The sequence below is a fragment of the Amia ocellicauda genome, chromosome 6 (assembly GCF_036373705.1).
Source record: "Amia ocellicauda isolate fAmiCal2 chromosome 6, fAmiCal2.hap1, whole genome shotgun sequence".
NCBI lineage: Eukaryota > Metazoa > Chordata > Actinopteri > Amiiformes > Amiidae > Amia > Amia ocellicauda.
Window position 1 is genome coordinate 26,188,798 of NC_089855.1, and position 21,909 is coordinate 26,210,706.

Genomic DNA, 21,909 nt, shown 5'->3' on the forward strand with positions numbered 1-21,909 from the left:
TGTATTTAACTACAGATCCTTGCACAAAACGATAAATATTTTAGTTAATTACTGTTTTATTATCCTTTATGAGGTTACTACATCATATAATCAGACTAACCCTCATATAGTTCTGTCTTAAACAAATATTTTATGAGGTCAATGTTCTCTTCACTGAAACCATAACCTTTATGTATTTATTTATTTATTTAATGTTAGGTATTTTACTCAGCATTTACCTCCCGTTCATTTTATTCAAGTCATTTATCGGACAGATGTTCCTAATCAGAAACGAGATTAAGTACCCTCTGTGGTAAATGAGACTTTATCATTCATGAAAAGGTCTGCATGGTAGAGCTGCAATTCATTCCAGCATAAATTGATTTGTAGGTCAAAAGGAATTCTAAATTATAAGAAAAACAGGGTGGATTGAACTTTATGGGGGAATAATGAAATAAGAGGGTCATTGCTTCCTATAATATTAATTAACTAGCATTCATATTGTTGGTTGCAATGTAATTCAGGAAGCAATTGGAAGCTGTAGGACCACTCAATTTCAATTATATATTAAGATGAAACATAAACTAGACAATATAATTTTTTATTTATTTTCTAACATATAGCTATAGAGATTTTACTTCCTTTTTGTTTTGTCTTTGTTTTTCTTTTATAATCATTGTTAAAAAGTGTGTTTAAAGTGTAAATATCTAAGTTAACCATTATCAATATTCTATTACCTTTACATTTATAATACTTACACTAACAATGTCAGTCAAGCTATAGCTATATGTGTTATAGGTAATAATTGATATGGTAAAGAACCTATTGTACACATTGTAATGTCATTACCAGTATTTTTTATCAATTTTCTGTAATTTCCTTGTTATAAATGCTCATAATGAGTAAGCATATTCTGGATCAGATTAAGTGGTACAGTATTCCTTTTGTAACTAAAGGCCATGATACACTATGAAATTTCCATGAAATCTGATTGTATGCAATCCGAATTCACCGTTGAAATTGCATTGAAATTTTATCAAAATCGCATGAAATCATCCTGGAAAATTATCCAATCAGAGAGCAAGGAGTCACATGACAACATCTTTTTTCTGCCACAATGTACAGCATTGCACACATAACTGCTGCCGGGAGGCTGTCTGACATAACTCAGGAAATATGCGTATACAGGCAGTATTTACACTCTCAATCTTCTCTATTGCTTTTCTCTTTCAAAACTCCAAACTTCAGTACTGTAATCTCTATGGTTGCCACCTTTGAGATACAAAAATACCAGACGGTGGCTTTACTGTCTTAAGTTGTTACCTCAATTCTTTCTGGTGCATTTACATAGTAGTAGCTGACTGATAGTACTTACATTTCAATCATACAAGCACATGATAGTATATTACATTGTTTATTGTAACACATTTTAAGAACATTTCCAATAGAATAGAATGCTTCGAATTACTGGACATCTTCCATAAAAAAGACAGTCTGGTAAAAATACCGTCAGGGTAATACCCTAGTAGTCTCACTCCCAAACACCCTTTAATTAGTGTTCGATTGCTTCATAAACAATTTCATCTGAAAATCGAGCAATTTCATGCAATCCAAGGAAATCAAATGGATTTGGAAATGCATACATCGGATTTCATGGAAATGTCAGTGTATCACAGCTTTAAGGCAATAAGATATGATGTAATGCTTTTGTAAGCATGTAATTTGATGCATGTTTCAGTCCATAGGTTGAGGTATATACATTCATAAATAGCAAATGAATCAACAATTTTAAAATGCTCCATTTTCATATGCTATGTAATCCTAAATATGTGCAACCCCATTGATTGGTAATGAAAACAAAAACATTAAAAAACATGCAAAGTAAAACAAAGAAAAGAATGCACAACACATCTCTAGTTGGACACATGTTTTCAGTAGAGCACATGCTGGCTATTAAAAATGAAACACGTTTGGGCATGATTTTTCAAAGTTGATAAAGGATTTACTCATGGATTCCGAACAGCAGTTTTAATACCATTTATTTTGTTATGCAGCTTTATCAAATTTTTTGCAGCCATTATATATGAGTTGATAGGCTTTTTTATGTTACAGTAACTTCTTCAAATATATACTTCCCTTACTGGTCTGGTCTGTACTGCAAGTCACAGCAGAGGACCAATACGAAGGCATCTGAGCTTGGGGGTTTTCTCCGCTCAACAGAGTGCAGGACTGCCTTTATAGTGATGATAACTACAGCCACTCGTGTCAGGGAGCTTGAGCTAAGCTCAGCCTCTCTGGGATATCACTTCTTAACAAAGTCAAAAAGCGGAGTTAGCCGGTGTGTTAATCATGGTGTCCTTCCTCATTGGTCACTTTAAATCTGGATGCTTTTGAGCTTTCTCCTCAATGTGGCTCCACAGAGTGTTACTATTCGACCTGGATAGGAAAGAAGACTGTTGCAGAAACCCTGTATAATGTTCTATATTAATATTAGCATTAGAAATAATAACATGTATACACACTGAGCAAACTGGATCTATCAGACTAGCAAAAGTCTGTTAGAAATTCCTATCTATGATAAAAGTATCAGGCCGCATGGTGGCGCAGTGGTTAGCACTGCTGCCTCACAGCTCCGGCGTCCCTTTTTTGAGTCGCGGCTCGGTAGCCTGTCTGAGTGGAGTTTGCATGTTCTCCCTGTGTCTGTGTGGGTTTTCTCTGGGCACTCTGGTTTACTCCCACCGTCCAAAGACTTACTGGTTAGGTTGATTGGTCTCTCTAAGTTGCCCTGTGATGGACTGGTATTCCTGCCTTGCACCCTATGCCTGCCGGGATTGGCTCCGGCTTCCCCGCAACCCTTGCCAGTATAAGTGGTTTTGAAAATGGATGGATAAAAGTATCACACAGTGCACAGGTAGCCTGCAGCTCACTTGTTTACAGTCTGTTTGTGGACTTAATTGTCTTTCCAAAGGAGGCTGGTGAAGTCAAATCATAGTGATTGATTGACAGTTGTTAATGACAACCATGGGACCAGACTTCTCAGAGTACATCTGGTTTTCAGATCCCACACCTCCCCCCAGGAAGACAATTACAACCATTCCAAAGGCCAGAGACCTGACCCCAAAGCAACACTTCTTGGGAGCATGTGACTGGACCCTGCCCACAGCACCACATGTCATGCTTTCTATAAATGCTGTTACATTTTGTTTGAAGTTGGGGAGCTTCCATGTCGGGGCCTTCCAGGCCAGGCATGTTAAATAAATATATTATTCTCTGTACTTCAAGTCTGTGGTTTTTAAAGAAGGGTTCAACAACTGCTAAAATGGATTAAGTCTGAAAAACTGAAAATATCTCTAGAGAAATAGATTTTGAAACCCTAACTGCTAAAGCAGCACGTCTTAGTCAAATGTGGGTTCTGTTTCCATACAAAATACAAAGTAAAAATATAGAATTGTCGAAATCATATGCATGTTGAGAATTCAAGAGGGTGCAGTTTATAAATACTAACTGGAAAAACACTTCACGGGGTAATACTAATATCCTTTCTCGAGTTTTCAGCTTGTTTTTATTTATTGATTTGTTTATTTTAATGGTATATGCTGTCATTCCATGTCACATGTACTTACCCTGGAATGATGTGACACTGATTTAGTCAAGCCTCATTTACAATTTGACATGTTTGTACATGTGAAGTGTATTGCCTCTTGAGATTCTGTCAGAATACTAAGCTAACTTTCATTGAAATTATTTGGCACTTCCAGCAAACTCCTTACCAAGTTACAGTCTGCATAATGCACACAGATTTTATTTATTTATTCTCATGTAACAGCTCTTCACCACTATGCTTCTGTAGTGCAGCTCTCTTTACCTCTTTAACCAGATTTGGATAATTTATTTTCTTTCTTGCATTTGGAAGGCAACTTCCCTGTTCATTTTTAAGCTAACTAAACAGAGCACTAGGTTAACATGAGTAACACAGAGAACCGAACCTAGCAAGCATTAGGGCAGTTTTTGAAAAAATATTTTCTTAGACTCCAAATTAAATATCAGCAGTCAGATCAGCAGGGGCTAGTGCCACTGACTCTGTATTGTATTTGATCCAATTAAAAGCTGGAAATACTTTATGTCTAGAAAGCGAAAAATGAAGAATGAATTGGCAAGAGTAATTTATTTTAATAAGTAATTAAAATGGAAATAAATGATCAAAATATTACAATTTTTCTTCATTCTCTTCTTCCACATAGCCACAATTATTTCTGAGAAAACAACATTTATACTAGGACAGCAAGACTGAAGGCAGGGTTAGAGGGCTATCACCTGGAAGAAGTCAGATTGGCTGATTGATGTGTATGATGCGTTCTCATTGGCTGGCCTATCAGCAGGTCAACCACCCGGGGGACACCTCCAGCCCTATTAAAGTCCAGGCCAAGTCCTGGCAGCATTTAGGTAAAATGTTTGTGTTTCAGTTCAGTGCAGTTTCATTTGGTCTTCATTATCATTTATATGGGATTTTAAAGCTAGTGTGCTTCTTTTACTTAGTTTTAAAGGTCTAACATGCCATTTTTCTTTTGGATTTTAAATGAATGCTTTCCTTTCTTCAAAGTATGTGCCTTGGGTTCTCCATGACCCCAACATGCTTGTGTGTTCCAGATAATTACTTATTAAATCTTCATACATTTTTCCAAGTAAAAAAAAAAGACTACACTTCCATTTAAATATGTTCTTCAAACAAATAATTATTCTAAACTAACAAATTCTGAAAATGTTTGTACTCATTCGGGTTTGGTAAAGCAAAGAAAAGAGGGCAGTTACTAGTTAGAAATTACAAAGGTATCACAAGACTTAAGACATCATGACTATACATGCATACACACACACACACACACATATATATAGTGCTCAAAGTTTAGGACTAAACCTGGAGATTAATAAATAGGTTTTGGATGTTTGAATAAATAGCTTTCATTATTAAGAAGTACAACATGCCACAGCTGTAAAGATTCCCCAACAGTGTACCACATTCATGAGTTATTGTGCGTGATCGTGACAAAACCCAGCCTCAACTACACCACCATAATTATATTAATGGAGGCTGGGGAACACCTCTTTCACCGTCTATATTAGTTTTCCCCACATAGGCTCGGCACAATTTTGGACACCAATGACAGACATGGGTAAGTTAACAATAACCCAGTTTCATTTCTCTTCACAGGGGATAAGCACAACACAACATGCAATGCAAGAAGCTTAGCCATTTCCACCAAAGGAGGGGAATGAGATTTTAACTAGTCTAAACCTCACTATAAATAAAATCACCTTTAATAAACAAAATAGCTGCATGAATATCATAAAACGTATACAAAATACCTTATGATAAGGTTAATCCCTAAACAAACCCTAAACTATACTAAACACCCCTCACAAAATTGTACTCTTATAATAGCAAGATCAGGATAAAAATAATAGGTGTGTGTGTGAAGGCTTTTCCTCCAGGGGGCAGATGATAGGCATGGGAGACTCCACCACTAGGACTACCCCTTCTCAGAGCTTCGGGCAATTACAGGAAAGAGGGTTAAATAACAATCATAAAGCTTCGTCTCTCTCTGTTTCTTCCTCTGTACTTCCAGATACTGACACACTGGCTTGAAGAGTAGCCCAGGAGAGCCGGGTATTGCAGCTGCTCAAACAGCAGTGCACAGCTACTTTCCCCTCACGATTCTCCTAATACAATTGCAATGTACTATAATAAAGTCTCTTTTCAATCAATCTCTCAGTCTGATTCCTTTAAGCCACAATACTTAGCTCATACAGAGGCTTCGGATTGCCTGGATTCCCTCTCCAGCTTCGCCTCTCTGCCTTCGAGATCTCTTGGGAATATCCCCGACCTGTGCTAGTATTTCCTTCTTATAGTGCTCCTCTGTTGAATGGGGAACTGTGCATATCTCTGTTGCTTTGCTATCCTGCTACTTTTCAGCTCTCTCTCCCAGGCACAAGTACTCTCTCTTCTGTGTTGCTTGACTCACTTTGCTGTCTCGTCACTCCCTTTTTATCTCCAGCCGAGAGATCGTCAGGGAATGGGCTGTAGGTGAATTAAGGATAACAGCATTGTAGTGCATGCGGCACCTTAATGCAGAGCAGGTAAGCATCCTTCAGGACTTCAGGACTTTGATTATTATTTGGAAAATAATTTAAACCTGATCTATGAAGAAACAGCACACCAATAATATAATAAGCAATAAAATATTCAGAAAACACAGGGAAGGTAATAGTGAACCTGCAAATCAAAAGAAATAAAACAAAAGAAGAAACAACAGTGATATAATACAAGCATTTGTCACTGTCTGTGAAATCACTGAACTATTTTTGTTTCATACAAATAAATAAACTATATTACACAATGTTCAGAAAAAGATGCTCTTTAAGTAGTTTTGAATGGTTCATAAGAAGTTTGTTTCACCCCTTCCATCATGTGCTGTAAACTTGGTATGGTGGAAAACTGTATTTTAGTTTAAGGTTGGCTGTGAGCCTGAGAGGCTTGCAGCCAAGTCTGGTTTTGATAAATCTTCCATTCCATCTCTCCTTTCCCTGAACTGATATTATAAAAACTGTTTTACTGTCTTGTTTTTTGCTTCAGGCAATCAACATCTTCTCCTCTTCTGCTACCCTGTCTTCTTCCTAGACAAGTTGATCTCAGCATTGAAGTAGAGTGACTCGGTATCCCAGGAAAAAAACAATGAAGGTCACATAAGATGTTCCCTATTGTGGCTCAGTTCGCAGCTAAATCATACTGATTCCAGTTGGTAATAAAACAAATCTGAAACTCTCATTTGCCTTTGTGCCCCCTTGGCATGATTATTATTTATTCTATTATTTAAAATATAAAATTAAAAAAACTTGAATCCACCTTCGTTAGTGTCTGAAATCCATCAGGTGTAAGGAGATCTTCATATAATCCTAAGCCAGGGTAGGGTACTTTAGAGTACAACTATATCTTCATTCACTTCATAATGTATACAAAACTCAGGGATACCTTGAAGTGCAGTTCTCTCTTTGGCTTGAGAAGAGTCTGGTACCATTTAGCAATAACAAAAAGAGTTGGCAGCAATAGGTGAAAATAATAAATTATTTATTTGTCTAACAGTTGCATTCAACAACACATCTGAGCAGTGTCATGCTGTTAGTGCCATACTAATTCTGAAATGGATTTGCAGCCCTATCTCTCTCCCTTCCTCTGCTTTACCCCTTCAAATGGATTGGTGTTATGGTGAAGGGTCAGTTCACGTAAACAGGGTGAAGGCCTGGTCTTCAACCACGTGACCACCGGGGGACATATGGAATTAGGTGTGTAAATCTGTGCACACACAGGAATCCAAGACCGCCCCAATTAAATCCAAGAAATGGGATCTGGTGATAATGCTGGTCACCTATCATTCAATGGTTGTTCAGCCAACCAGTAATCAGATGTGGGCCCTCCTGAGAAAATATACACCAGTGAGGAATGGACTATCTGGTCACAGCCCAGGAGTTTGAACTGTCCAATTACCACAGGCGACAACAGTGTGAAAAGAACCAAGCTCATATTGAGCTGAGTTTGCGATGGAGTTATTTGATGTCTACACAAATTCCATCTTCCACTTCACTCTCGTCCAGTGCTCAGAGGTATATAACTCTGAGAAAAGGTTCCAATGATGTCAAACCACTTTGTAAGCTGTAGGAATCACTTTTAGAATACAAGGCAGCAGTTAGGCCTTACTGTAAAGTGATCATGCTAGGTATTCATATGATGTACTTTTAAAGAAAGAACGTGTATTGCAATACATACCTTTAACTGTGATATCGATTAATATCTAACAGTCTGGATAATGTCCAATATAAAAGTCCAATATAATATTGAAGAGTATTCAACCTTGTGACATTTTCACTGTCATTGAAAGAGCTAAGAGACCTCTGGACCTCCTTCACTCCTGCCTACTGCAAGGTACTCAGTAACTACATCTTAGTTACTCATAAGAACAGCATAATTATGCATTTGTTAATATGTACTTATTGTGTTAAAAGTGGGCCATGCCTGGTATAGTATAGTAAGTATCCTTACTAGACAAATGTGTACTTACATATACTGTTAATCATTTTTACACATTAAGTACATGTAAATGCATAATTACACTTGTAGCGAAAGGTACATTTCAGTTCAAAGAAGTGAATTTAAGTATCACCTTATCAAGAATCCTAGAATCTTGTAGAACTCACAATAATTGGATGCAGACACCAATTCCAAAGATATAAATTGTCAAATTTATTAAAAACAAAGACTAAATGTAGCACTACACTAATTATACAAAAAAGGAAAAACTAATTAAAATTCAATCTAGATCAACAAATTAAGAAAAATCACTTTCGTGACCAAATCAAAGACCATGGGATTGCATATGATAACACACAAATCGTTAAACAAAAAAGGTTATAAACACATTGACTACAATACCAGTTAGTAAGACGAAGGTGAGTCTCTCATTAGTATTGTTAGTCAGACATTAAATAACTACAGGTTAGTATTTATGTCAGGTAACTTCTCGTTATATATATATATCAGTCTCATTTACATTTAGGTGCCGAGAAAGATCCTATCATTACTTGTTACCACAATTTCCCTTAACTGATTATTATTCAATGATTAAGGATAGGCAGGGCCACCAATAATCTAACGTCTATTAACTTGTGTCAATTTCAGACTAAACGGTTAAGCAGGAATGAGAAGATATTTCTCTGCGTTGACAGGTTTTATTTCTAAAATTATCAACAAAACAGTTTAATGCAACACACATTTATATTTAAGCAAAACTAAATTATATTACACATTCTAGAGTTATGAATCACAGATTAACATTTCTAATTGATTTCTCAAATGTCATGAATCATGAACTCCAAACTGTTAAAATTATCTGAACTTCGTCGCAGAGAGGCCTCTCTGGCTTCGGGCTCAGATAACAGCACACGGCATGAGGTCCGTGTGGTTTGAAACAAAGGCAGTCCGGTTCGGCTTTGTCCAAGAATTTCCACTCAGTTGATGCACCTGGAAGTTGGGGTTTCGCAAAAGCAGAGTCTTTTCCAAACAGATTTTCCACTGGTTTGAAGGCTCCAAGGTTGTGCACAAAATCTTCTTTGTAAGCAGGGTCTCCCACCGTACTTATTTGAAGAAAAAGTCTTTGAGGAAAGCAGGGCCCTGTTAGTTTCCAAGGGTCGAGTTTCTTAAGACTCAATAGCTATTTAAATGACTGACACTTTTGTATTCAGTCGACTAATTCAATTGTCCAGCTGTAAAACTTAATGATCAGGTGGGCACAGGCGGGCATGTGCAGTCTGTAAAGTTCTTTATTTAATAAAGTCCTTTAAAATATTTATTTGTACGGCTCAATCTCCTTCTCCCAGTTTTACTCTTCTGTTGCCGGCAAAGACTTAGTTGGTTCCGTTTCGGTTCTGGCAACAGAGCTGTAGGTTGAGCTGTGGCAGCGGGTTACTGGTTCGGGTGAGAGAGAGAGATAGATGTCATGTGCTACCCTTTATATGCCTGTCAGATCAATAGATGATTGGTTCTTGAGTTCCAATCTTGTGAGATTGGATTTCGGTTTCAGCCTCTAGTGTCCTATTGGAGGAGGCTCGATTTATGACTGATGTCAATCCATGCCATCTTTTGGAAATGCCGGTTGGCCTGGGTTCGTAGCTCTGTGTCGGGATTTCGGCTCTCATCCACTTCAAAGAGTTTTTATTACCTACAGGCCCTATTCCCCAGACATCTCACAGCAGGGATTGCAAGCCATTTGGCCCATTCTCGGTGCCATCCTCCCAAGACTGCCACTTTGATGTAGAACAGTTCACGTGCCGATCAGGAAATCTGATAACTTTGGGGGAGAGGTCTTCTTCAGATCAGAGCTTTACCTCAGAGCTATGAATGCTCTTATCAAAATACACCCCCACTTAACACTACACACTCTTCATATGAGTAACTAAGATGTAGTTACTGAGTACCTACTATGTTAAGACACTGTAACTACATCAACCTATTATAAAGTGTTACCGTCTAATTTCCTACCCAACAATGTGATAACTACATTATATACTTAAGGTGCACTATAACGATAGGTTGCGTATGCAACCCCGGTTATCTGAAAAAGGAAGCACTGCCCAAGGGGGAGGGGTTTCTGGACACTTTTGTAGGAACCCGATCAAAACGTCACTCTATCAAAGCTGCCATTGGCCCCTGCGCTCGTCACTCAGAACAGGTCCCTTCCCACTTCCTGTTCTATAAAACATGATATCAGCGCAGGTTCGTCCTCTTTTTCTGGGAGCCAGGACTCCTGCGCGACCTTGCAACCCTTGGGCAGTGCTTCCTTTTTCAGATAACCGGGGTTGCATACACAACCTATCATTATCTTTCAAGTCAGAAGGGGGAGGGGTTACTGTATAACAAAACTGTCACAACGGAGGAGGCAGCGAGCTGATAAGGGAGCCTGCACCGAGGTGCACCGCTAGGGGACCTCAGCAACACAACTCCAGACAGTAACCTCAGGGGCCCAGTAGGGCCACACCTGAGCCTACCAGGAGCGAGGACCGTAGTCACATTCTACCGGGAACTGTCTGCAATCAGCATATACAAAACGGGGCTACAGAGGTTAACTCTTACGCCCTCTGCTTACAAGGGCAAAGCCGGCTGCTCTGCTAGTGCAGTTAGGAGCTACTGCATCCGACAGACCCCAGGCAATCAATCGCTCCCTCTCAGGGGCCAGGCCCAGAGCTGGAGGTAGCCCGGATTGGGGTGCCAAAGCGTGCCCTGCACCTGGGACAACAAGTCCGCTCTCACTGGGAGCTGCCAAGGCTCTCCGTGGAGGAGGGCAATCAGGTCTGAGAACCAGAATCTGCGAGGCCACCGTGGGGCTATCAACAGAACTGTTGCTTGTTCTCTCCTGACCTTCTCCAGGACCACCGGGAGAAGGGGGAATGGTGGAAACACGTAAAGGAGAAAGAGCAGCCATGTGTGGGCTAGCGCGTCGATCCCTAGGGTTCATGAGCGGTCTCGGACGGAGAACTATAGTGGGCAGTGTGTGGACTCTGCCAAGGCAAAGTGATCCACGTCCGCCCTGCCGATCCGGCTCCACAGTTGTTGTACCACAAGCGGGTGGAGGCGCCATTCCGAAATCGGGGGGCCTCCCCGTGTTGGCCAGGCCTGGGAGGTGAACTGCTCTGATGGAGCGGAAACCGTGGCTGCACCCACAGAAGCAAACGGCGTGCTAGACAGTACAGTTTGCGTGACCGGAGACCTCCTTGCCTGTTGATATAGGTAGGATGTTGATATGGAGGGCCTGTGCTGGCTCCGTCCACCTGCCTCGGACTCCACGTCCGTTGCAGACTGCTCCCCAACCTTGCTTGGAGGCGTCTGTCGTCATGACTGCTCGGTGGTAGACTGGCCCCAGGGGCACACCGAGGGTCAAATTGTGGGGGCTCCGCCACCAACGGAGTGCCTTCCAGCATGCCGGAGTGACTGTGACTCGGCATGCTCTATCGCGGCGAGGGTGCATCCTGAGAGACCTGAACCACCACTGCAACATCCTCAACTGGAGGAAGCCGAGGGGGAGGGTCTGTGATGCAGCCGCTAGGAGGCCCAGCAGCCTCTGGCAAAGGGAAACCCTGACACGAGCTCTCAGTCGGAAGAGAGAGAGACACGTGTGTATTGAGGCAACTCTCTCTGGTGCCAGCGTGGTGAGCATGGCAACGGAATCGAGGCGCAGTCCGAGGAACTGTGCCTGCTGAGTTGGCGACAGGCGGCTCTTCTCCCGATTGACCCGAAGGCCCAATTCGGAGAGGCGGCCTAAAATCAGGTCCGTGTGTATCCGAACCTGCTCCCTCGAGTGAGAACAAACCAGCCAGTCATCTAGATAATTGAGGATGCGGACCCCCTGGCAATGCAAGGGGCCGAACACGACATCCATGCACTTGGAAAAAGTGCGTGGCGCTAGCGACAGGCCAAAGGGGAGAACAGCAAACTCGAACACTCGGCCCTCGAAGGCGAAGCCCTGTGCGCAATGGGGATGTGAAAGCACGCATCTTTCAGATCCACCGTGGTGAGCCAGTCGCCGGGCTTGATGGCCTGGGACATGGTGCGCAGGTTGAGCATCTTGATGCGCAACACCTTGAGTGCAGAGTCGCCAATTGGAGAGTTGCTGGGGGGTGTAATGGTGGGCCAGAGGCTGCTGGAACGCCTCAGGGGTGGGGCTCGGGTGGTGGAGGAGGCGGGGTCGGGCCGGGTCCCCTCCTACCACGAGCTGCCGTGGGCCGCCGGGTGCCAGGATGGCGAGCCTGGGGGGGCGCCTGCCTGCCAGTGAGACGCTGGCGGAGATCGGCAGGTGGGCGGGGCTGTGACCTGGGCTGTGGTTCGGTCTGTGGCCTGGGCTGTGGCCTGGGAGCTGCGGTCGGGGGGCCTCCGCGCAAGCGAGCTACCGCAGACGGCCTGCGTTGCTGGACTTGAGGTGCCACTGGGTACACTCGGGCCAGCTGCAGGGACTGCTCCCTCTCCTGAAGAGTACACAAGAGCATCTCCTCCACAGAAGGACCAAAAGTAAAGCCCAGTGAGATAGGGGCGTCCATGAGTCGAGGCGCCGCCACAATGGCTGCCAAGGATTGCCCTGTCTCCCTTGCCCCCTGGCGCATCACCATGACCAGCTGATCCACCGCCGCCGCTATCTCCGAGATAGGTGGCGGGGTGGGGACCCAGAGACAGGCGGTCCTCCTCCCAGGTGGCCCCTCTGCTGCCCTCCTCCTGGGATGGGGCAGACAGACTTCCCTCAGTCTCCACCGGCATGGCGTGAGCCGGCGGCGGATCGTCATGGTGTGGGGGGGGGGGCGGCACCTGTTGTGCTGATTACACCGCCTGCGCGGCCAGGAGAGCGCAGATTTGGTCCATCCTGCTGTTGAGAGTGAGGATGGCCTCATCGCGCTCCCTGTCCACTGAGTCTGACCTCCTTCCCCGAAGGTGCAGCGGGGAGGAGGCCAGCGAAGACTCAGAAGAGGGGGAGGGAGCCCGGGGGCATTGCTCCACCGCTCTTCTTTGTCGCTCACGTGCCATAGCGGCGCGCACCGCAGGCACTGCAGGCAGGAGGGGCGTGGGTGACGCAGCTGCCGGGGCTCGGGGAGAGGTGGAGATCCAGGACCCCCGAGGCCCCCCCCGTCACTCGCCGGAGTGGGGGATCTCTGGACACGGCGATTTTGGCGGCTGTCGGTGCCCAGACAGACGGGGCATAGGACCTCCCCACTCCCACAGTGGCGGGGGTGAGAGGAGCTCATCGCCGAGCCGAGCACACACGCGCGTATACAGGGAAACGTGCAGCAGAGGTGCCAATCAGTGTTTGCACCGGGGGCACACAACAAATGGAATGCCTCTGCAACAAGTGGAGCACCTAGCGGGCCCGCCGCTGTAAGTACGTCTCCACCCAGCAACGTTTATATACACGGGGGCGCTGCGACACCAACCACATGCAACCTTGCTGTTGCCGGACTGAACACTGTGTATACCAAGCACCGCGTAGGCCCATAGGCTTAACCACATCATGTGTGCCGGGGTTTCCGGGGACACCGGGTGACGTGGAGTCCGGGGTCTGAGGGGGCCGAGGGTAGTAGACCACCAGCCATAGCGTGATCTAAAACCGAGGCCTGCACACACGGACCTCGAGTGAAACGAGTGCTCGTGGGCTGTAGTGCGGGTGCAAGCCGGCAGAGGAGCACCTCACACGAGCAAGATCTCTCACGACACACCGAGGCTCAGGCCGGGCAGCCAGGCCTCGGATTTTACTGCCGCTGCTAGTGCTCCTGCTGTGGAGGATAAAGCCCTGTGGACAAAAAACTAACACAGTAAGCAATCGGAATATATAAGGCACTATATAAATACGACTATTATTTTTAAAGTATGCTATTTGTAGCCGAAACTGAAACTGAAAGAGCACCGGAGCACCGGAGCACGAACGGAACAGAGTCGGATTAACTATCAATAATAACCAATAGTACAAATAGACACAACAAGTAAACGGTGGTGACAGCACAGCCGTGAAGTCAGCCAACCGAACAGCAATAATAATTATTGTAAACAATAATAATACGGTCTAATGCACAAACAAGACACAGAAAGCGTCTGAAGAGGTAAAAGAGGACGAACCTGCGCTGACGTCACGTTTTATAGAACGGGAAGTGGGAAGGGACCTGTTCTGAGTGACGAGCGCAGCGGAAGTGCGCAGAAACCCCTCCCCCTTGGGCAGTGCTTCCGACTTGAAAGATAACCAGTTAATTCATCAACATGTCACATACTGTAGTAGGTATAACACAACATGTAAGATAATAAGTTATTTGGGGAAACATCTTACAGTGGAAGATACAGCAGCTACTGATAAGAAGGATACCAAAGACACACTTGAATACAGAGCATTGCCATAGAAACAAGAATTCAATAAACAGTGTTGATCTCCCATCAATGATGGAATGTTGTAGTAGACTTAAATTGTATTTGCAGTGGTCCTTAAAGTCTTACATTCTATTTAGGACTTATGACATGGACCAAGTAAAATATCAGATACATCTGGTTTGCACATATTTTTCATAATATGTGGTGTAGAAACATAGTATCTGTTTATACTATAAAAAACAGAAATGTAAACTGTTATTACAGGGACTAGTCACTATCAACTTTGTAAATGTACAGTAAATTCACACAGCAGTAAATATATCTGCCTTTCAGAGAAATGTGATGATTTGTCTAATATGCGTATTCTCTTTCATGTTCTTCTGGAAGAAATTAGTATCTTTCTGCTTCAGAGTTCAAAGCAGAACACATAGGTCTGGGTGTTTATACCACATTTAGGCCTACGGCACAAACATGCATGTATGAAAATAGTTATTTCCATAATAAATAATAAATTAACTCGATGAAACCAACTTCCTCTTACACTTGGCAATGAATTATCCTAATTGACTAAGTTTATGAATAAAATAAATTACTTTAATCTGTTAATAACATTGCAGCACCACTGAAGAAAGAACCCTGTTATACTGCAGCGGTTAACCGACTTAACGGCCTCAGTTGCTGCATAATGTCTATGTTCCACCTGCTACAGGGAACAAGCCAAAGAACATCTGAAATGTGGTTTTGCTAGATATTAGGCACTCCTACTGAGGAAATGTAAATGACACAGATGGGGGTACATAAGATTACCTTTTTATGTCATTTAAAATCAGGCACAGAGTCCCATGTCAAATATGTCCTGTGGCACTATTTTCAGAAGTAAATACGATTCATTTTAAAATGTAGATTGTTAATGACCTCTGCTGCATACATTCTGCTACAATCGTGTCAGTCATTTGTAAAAATTGAGTGACTGGCACACCATAGTTGGCGGTGTACCATCTATCAATTTAGTTGAATGTGTAATTTATTTAGTGTCTAATGAGTAAAATCACATTACTTTTACTCCAAATTCTGAAATTCTCCACACATTATATAAAAACATACTTTGAGAAGTTTATATAATTGGATGCTGTCGTAAAAGGGTTTCAGATACAGTCATGACAGACTGTGTTACAGTTATATTTAAGTTTAATTTATTTAAGATTATAAGTGTTTCCTGTCAATGATAATTCTCTTAGTAGCTACATTTACTGTTTATGCAGACATAATGAACAAGAACACATTTGCTCTGCATGGTTTTCAAAATAAAGTTAATAACGAAGAAAGCTACTTTAGATTAAAGGAAAAAATCTACCTAGACATGCAAGCAGGGGATTTTCTGTTTTCCCCACGACAAAACAATAAGCTTGAGAAAAAAAAAATGACAAATAGCACACTGACTCTTGCCAGCTGTCTCCAGCTGTGGCAAATGTGTTGCCAAGGTGTTCTGTGACACTGAATTCCTCTTTAACTCTTCAGTCAAATCATTAACAATCTGCTCATTCAGGCAGCATTTTAAAAAACACTCCCATCGCTGAACTCTGAAAATATGGTGCACTTTATTAATTTACCTTACCTTGAAATTCATATCTTACAAAAGTTCCCAAGTTAGATTATGGGTTTGTGTGCTCATTGAGTAAGTAGGTCAATTGAATAGTGTGAGCCCAACATATGATGTGTGAAAGGACTTGATTGAAAGCAAGCTTTGAAGCACTTTCTCTGCTAAGCATGCATAGAAGATTGTGTGAATGTACCTACAAATTGTTAGACTCATTTAAATATAATGAGTGTAAAGGAAGGATTCTCATGTAGCATTCCATTGTAATACAATAGTTTAATTTCCTTCATTTTAAAATCAAGATTGTAACAATGATGAGAGAGATGTGGATTGTCCTTTTTAAAGCTTGATCAGGTATATTTGTGTGTGCTCATGCACATAGTCATTACAACCAGTAGTTGAAATAATAAAAAAAAGTTATTTGAGAAAAGACCAGTAGTATTACTTTGGACTGCATTGCAGACCTCATTTACCAACAGCACATTCCATTCTGTTTGTATGTTAATAAGTATGGACACATAGTATGTACATGAAACAATCAGTTTGGATAAAAAATAAAGTGTTTTGTGAAGATAAGAGTTTTGTAGACAAATGTATTTTATATAATACAGTAAAACAAAAAGGGTTCACGATGGAAGTCTCACAAAATCATATGTGTATTTTATTGTATGATATTATTGAATAACATAACACAGGTTACAGGGATGTGAAGCATTCAACCATGTGTTTACACAAACAAATGATCTATAACAAATTATCTTCCATTTCCATAATCCTTGGAGTAAAATGGTTGTGCACAATAAAAATATAACCTATTTAATTACTACCTGTATATGCATCACTGTCTTAACTATTTAATCAAAATGTTGTATTAGTATAATAATATATCATACAAAAGGAGACAACTGGCCATGTTTTTCATCATAATATTATGAATTCAACTGGTAACATGTAGAAAGGAGGCTATATGTGTGGGTACACAAAACGGTTACCCTGTGAAATGTTTTGCTAGAAAGTCATAAGTAAATTGATATATCAGACATGCAGTTGATTTCATTCCTGTAAAGAAGGAAGTTTGTTAACTAAAGAAACTATAAATATTACATTTCATGAGTGTACGAAATCTCTAGGCCTGGCAGCCATTTAAAGTTGGTTTCTCAATCCTCTTATGGACTGATTGGCTGAGACGATCCATAACTTGTATGAGTCCTGATAAAAGCTTATCCACAGAATCTAATAATACATTGCAAGAACTGAAAATTCCATCTGTATCAAGCTTAAAGAGCCAAATCACACAGACGTGTGTGTGTGGCCAAGTTTGTTATTTACCCTTCAGCTGATGTGCTCAGAATACCATTGAAAAAGACTCCAAAAAGTGAACTCCTGTCAGAAATGATCTACAGATAAATACAAATATTACTAATACTGAATTTCAACTCTTAAGTAAAATGGAAAACAAACACAACTAAACAATATCTATGTATGTCACGGGTGGGGCGTGATGGCAGTTCATCACTTTATTGATTAATTAATTAATATATCACTTAACTAATTATATATGTTTCACGATTTTGGTTATTTTCACTTATGAAATCTGTTGTTTTCTTTCTTCCTTATATTGTTTGAAGCACTTTTCTTCTGTTATTGGTTTATTTGGTTTTATTGATTGTTTGTTTCTGCCGAGTGCACGCCACCCACCGCATCCTCATCTGGACTTACCTGCGCTTCTCTAAATCGCCATCACCTGCAGCCCTGTGTATTCAGGCTGAGAGACCGAGTCATTGGGGAGACGGGAGGCCAGACGAGGAGAACAGACCGGCGAAAGGGGTGTAGTAGCTGCATGCCCGGGTTTCAAGTAAAGGAGGAAGAGCCAGTGCTGGAGAGGTGAAAGAGGGAGACCTTTGGAGCTGGATCATTCGTTCCCTTTAACAGATTACAAATAATAACGCGGAGCTGCAGCCCGGAGACGGCGACGAGACCCACGGAAGACTGAACAGCAGAGCATGACGGCATGGGCTTTGGGCAGCAAGTCTATGGGTTTGGTGAAGGGTGAAGTAGTGGTCATTTATTAAAAGAACCTGAAGAGATTTTCAACCGGCAATTAAGAGACTTAGGCAGTTGTATTTGTGAACGGCTTTTAATAAATCAGCCAGATCATTCTCCTGGTTTTTCATCTTCTTTTTTGGGGGATTATTCCATGTGGAACTGCCTCTGGAGAGCGAAAGTATAAGACATCTTAGTAGTATGGCAAGATATTGACATTGAGTACTCAATCTGCAGGACTGCCAATGTGACCGGTGGATTTAGGTGTTATAACTCTCTTCTCATCTAAATTTCCTTTGTTTCCAGTTTGTCGGTGCTTGTTTGGCCAACGAAGCGCCGGCCGGGTTCCTGGGGGGGAAAGAGACGCCTGGGAGAACTGTGCACTTACCCAGAAGGCTGAGTGATGCTTGTGTCTGTGGGAGTCAAGAGGGAGAAGTAACATTAGTAATTTTTAGGATATTGCAATTGAGTCATTTTATAGTATTAGTGTTTTAGTAGTTTTTCTGTTTTTTTCTTTTTATTCTTTTGTTGTGTGTTTGGGGGGGGGGCGGGGTTTCTTTTCTTATTTTTAGCGTCGGGGATTAAAGGCGGTTTTAGCTAGGCTATTTGAATTTACTCTTTTGTAAAGTTCAGGACAGCCTTTGTGCCCTGCCTGGATCTGTAATAATAAATATTGTTATTGTTCTTCTTGTTGGTGTGGAGTTTGTCTTGGGATTCTGTCGAGCCTGATCGGGGAGAAAAGTGTGGGTGACACAAGCTCCTCCCTCGTTAATCAAAGGAGGTGGCTTGGTCTTGCGTAGTCACCCCCTAATCACCCACTAGGTGGTGACACGCATATTCATTTTATATTAAGCAGCTATGTTGGAGGCATCTGAGGTAATCACCTCCCTTTGAGAGAATGGACTCAATGTCACTCTGTGGTGAAGGTAGAAGGGTTTTCCACACCAGCACATGACTCTCCAGCAGCGTTGGGATGTCACCAGCCTGTTGCTTTGCAGGTGGAAAGTGAGTGAGTTGAACCAGGCTTGTACAGATGTCTTAAGCCCCTGAAGAGGGAAAGGTGATATCTCACAAAGGCAATGAAGGGGCAAAATATTAGGGTCAGATCCAAGCTGGGTTTTTCAGTGTAAAGGGGCAAAAGAGGTCAGAAATATTCCAAATACTGGTGGAATCGGTAGTTTCCATGGATGCATTTATTCTTTATATGTGTGTGTAGATATATACAGATGGGTGACAAAATTAAGGAAAAACCTGAATAAATGAGTGGAGGAACATAACAAATGCAGATGCCTCCAAAGAGGTGTACTGTATGATAAAATTAAGCAATTAAAATCCTATCATGCTCTGTGGCATGTATAAAAATGCTGAGTAAGCCCAGTTGCCCTCAATTTTGGATCAAGATAGCACCAAGTTACACACAGACCCTCGTCTCCCCATACATCCCCTCCAGACTGCTGCGGTCTTCTGGTGCCAAAAGACTAACTCTGCCTGCTCTCCACTCCCCTTCCTCCAGAGCTGCTCCTTCTCATCCCTGGCCCCTAAGTGGTGGAACGACCTGCCCACTAAAGTCAAAAGAGCAGAGTCCCTGACCTCCTTCTGGCCATTACTCAAGACACATCTTTTCAGACTGTACTTGTAATTTAGTCATTCATTCTCCTGTAAGATTGCACTTATACAACGTTTCATCATACTACTTGCCTTGTGTTACTAGTACTCGCATTGTTATTTTGATTTCCCCCTATGCTTCCTTTCCCTTGGCCCTTGACTGTGACATCTTGTCTGATCTCGGCTTTTACAATCCAGGATGTAAGACCTCATATATTGTATACACTTTGTGTAATTTGTAAAAATGTATTATGGTTTGAATTGCACTATAATATGTAAATTGGAATTTGTAATGTTTTATGCCTTGAACTGTCCTGTAGTTTTGCACTTATATTTTGTAAGTCGCCCTGGATAAGGCTGTCTGCTAATAAATAAATAATAATAATAATCTAAGTGACTTTGAAAGTGGAGTCATTATTGGGTCACAAATGGCAGGAGCTTCAGTCACAAAGACTTCTCAACTGGCAAGTGTTTCAATAGGAACAGAGACTAAAATTACATCTGCATTTAGATCTATGGGAAAGACATCAGTAAATAGGGTTGGAAATTGTGGTCAAATGCATACATTCAATGACCATGATGTTCATGAGCAACTCTTTCCCACGTGACTGAGAATGTCAATGCAGGACGTGATCAGACTGTGTCAGCATGAACAGTCCATCGAGAACTACACAGAGAGGGATATTATATTAGGGTTGCAGTGCATAAACCCCTCATTACAAAGACAAATGCACATTTGAGAGTTCAGTGGTGCAAAAACCATAGGCACTGGTCTACAGAGATGTGGAAAAAAGTGATATGGTCAGATGAGTCATCCTTCACCATATTCTCGACAAGTGGGCGAGTGCATGTGTGGCAATACCAAGAGAACGGTACAGGTCTGACTGCTTGACCCCTACAGTGAGGGGGTCCGCAGGCTATGTTATGCTGTGGGGGGCATTTTCCTGCCCTGGTTTGGTTCCACTTGTCCCATTAGAGGGAAGGGTCACTGCAAATCATTACAGAGTTCACCTTTATCCTATGGTGAAACATTTCTATGCTGATGGGAGGGGTCTCTTCCAGGATGATAATGCCCCCATCCACAGGGCACGAGGGCTCACTGAATGGTTTGATGAGTATGGAAATTATATGAATCTTATGCTATGGCCTTCAGTCACCAGATCTCAACCCAATTGAACACCTATGAGAGATTTTGAGCCGATATCTTAGACAGCGCTCTCCACCACCATCATCAAAACACCAAATTAGGGAATATCTTTGGAAGAATGGTGTTCATCCCTCCAGTAGATTCCAGAGACTCGTAGAATCTGTGCCAAGAGCATTGAAACTGTTCTGGCAGCTTCAACACCTTACTGAGACACTTTATGTTGTTTTTTCCTTTAATTTGTCACCCGTCTGTATATAGGACCAAGACTCTACAGATTATCTTACAGATATTTAAAGTAAACATGTCAGCATTTTATGTAAAATACAATTTAATTTGTATAACCTTTTGAAGTCCTTTTGTCATGTGTAAAATAGTATTTGAAAAGTGGCTAGGGCCAGAGCAGAGCTGCTGAGTGCTTTGAAAGGAGCTCACTGTGTTTTTAATTGTCATTTCACATCTAATAAAGGGACCTGTGTGGTTTCAAAAGCCTGTGGAAAAACATGTTTTTCTGGGTCAAAGAAAAGGTGTTAAAACCAAGTGGGTGAAGTTGTTAATGATTTCAGTATTATATCAAACTAGTCAACATATACTCCCTAGTAATGCTGCATTATTTTGTTATAATCCTAGAATAAATTGGTTAACTTGCTACATCAACTGTGCATTTAATTTGTTATTTTTTCTTTTTTGTCTAGATCTAAGATATAATACTAAGAAATTTATTGTTTTAAATATTACATAAATGTATATATATATACATATATACATATATGTATATATATATATATATATATATATATATATATATAGAGAGAGAGAGAGAGAGAGAGAGAGAGAGAACATGGTGAAAACATTGATATTTATGTTTCACTTTATTTTATTAATTGAGTAGCTGTATAAAATAAGTTGAAAATATTCAAACAGGGTGGCCATACTGGGGGGTTGATGTCAGCCCAGTGCAGGAGAAGGAATTAATTAAACAGGATATGGTGAGAATTAAAGTAAAGTAAATTAAGATTTTGCAGGTGATTCTGCTACTAAATTATAATTGAGTTTGTAAAGTCAAATTGTACAATGTTTCTTTATAGTAAGAGCTTCACA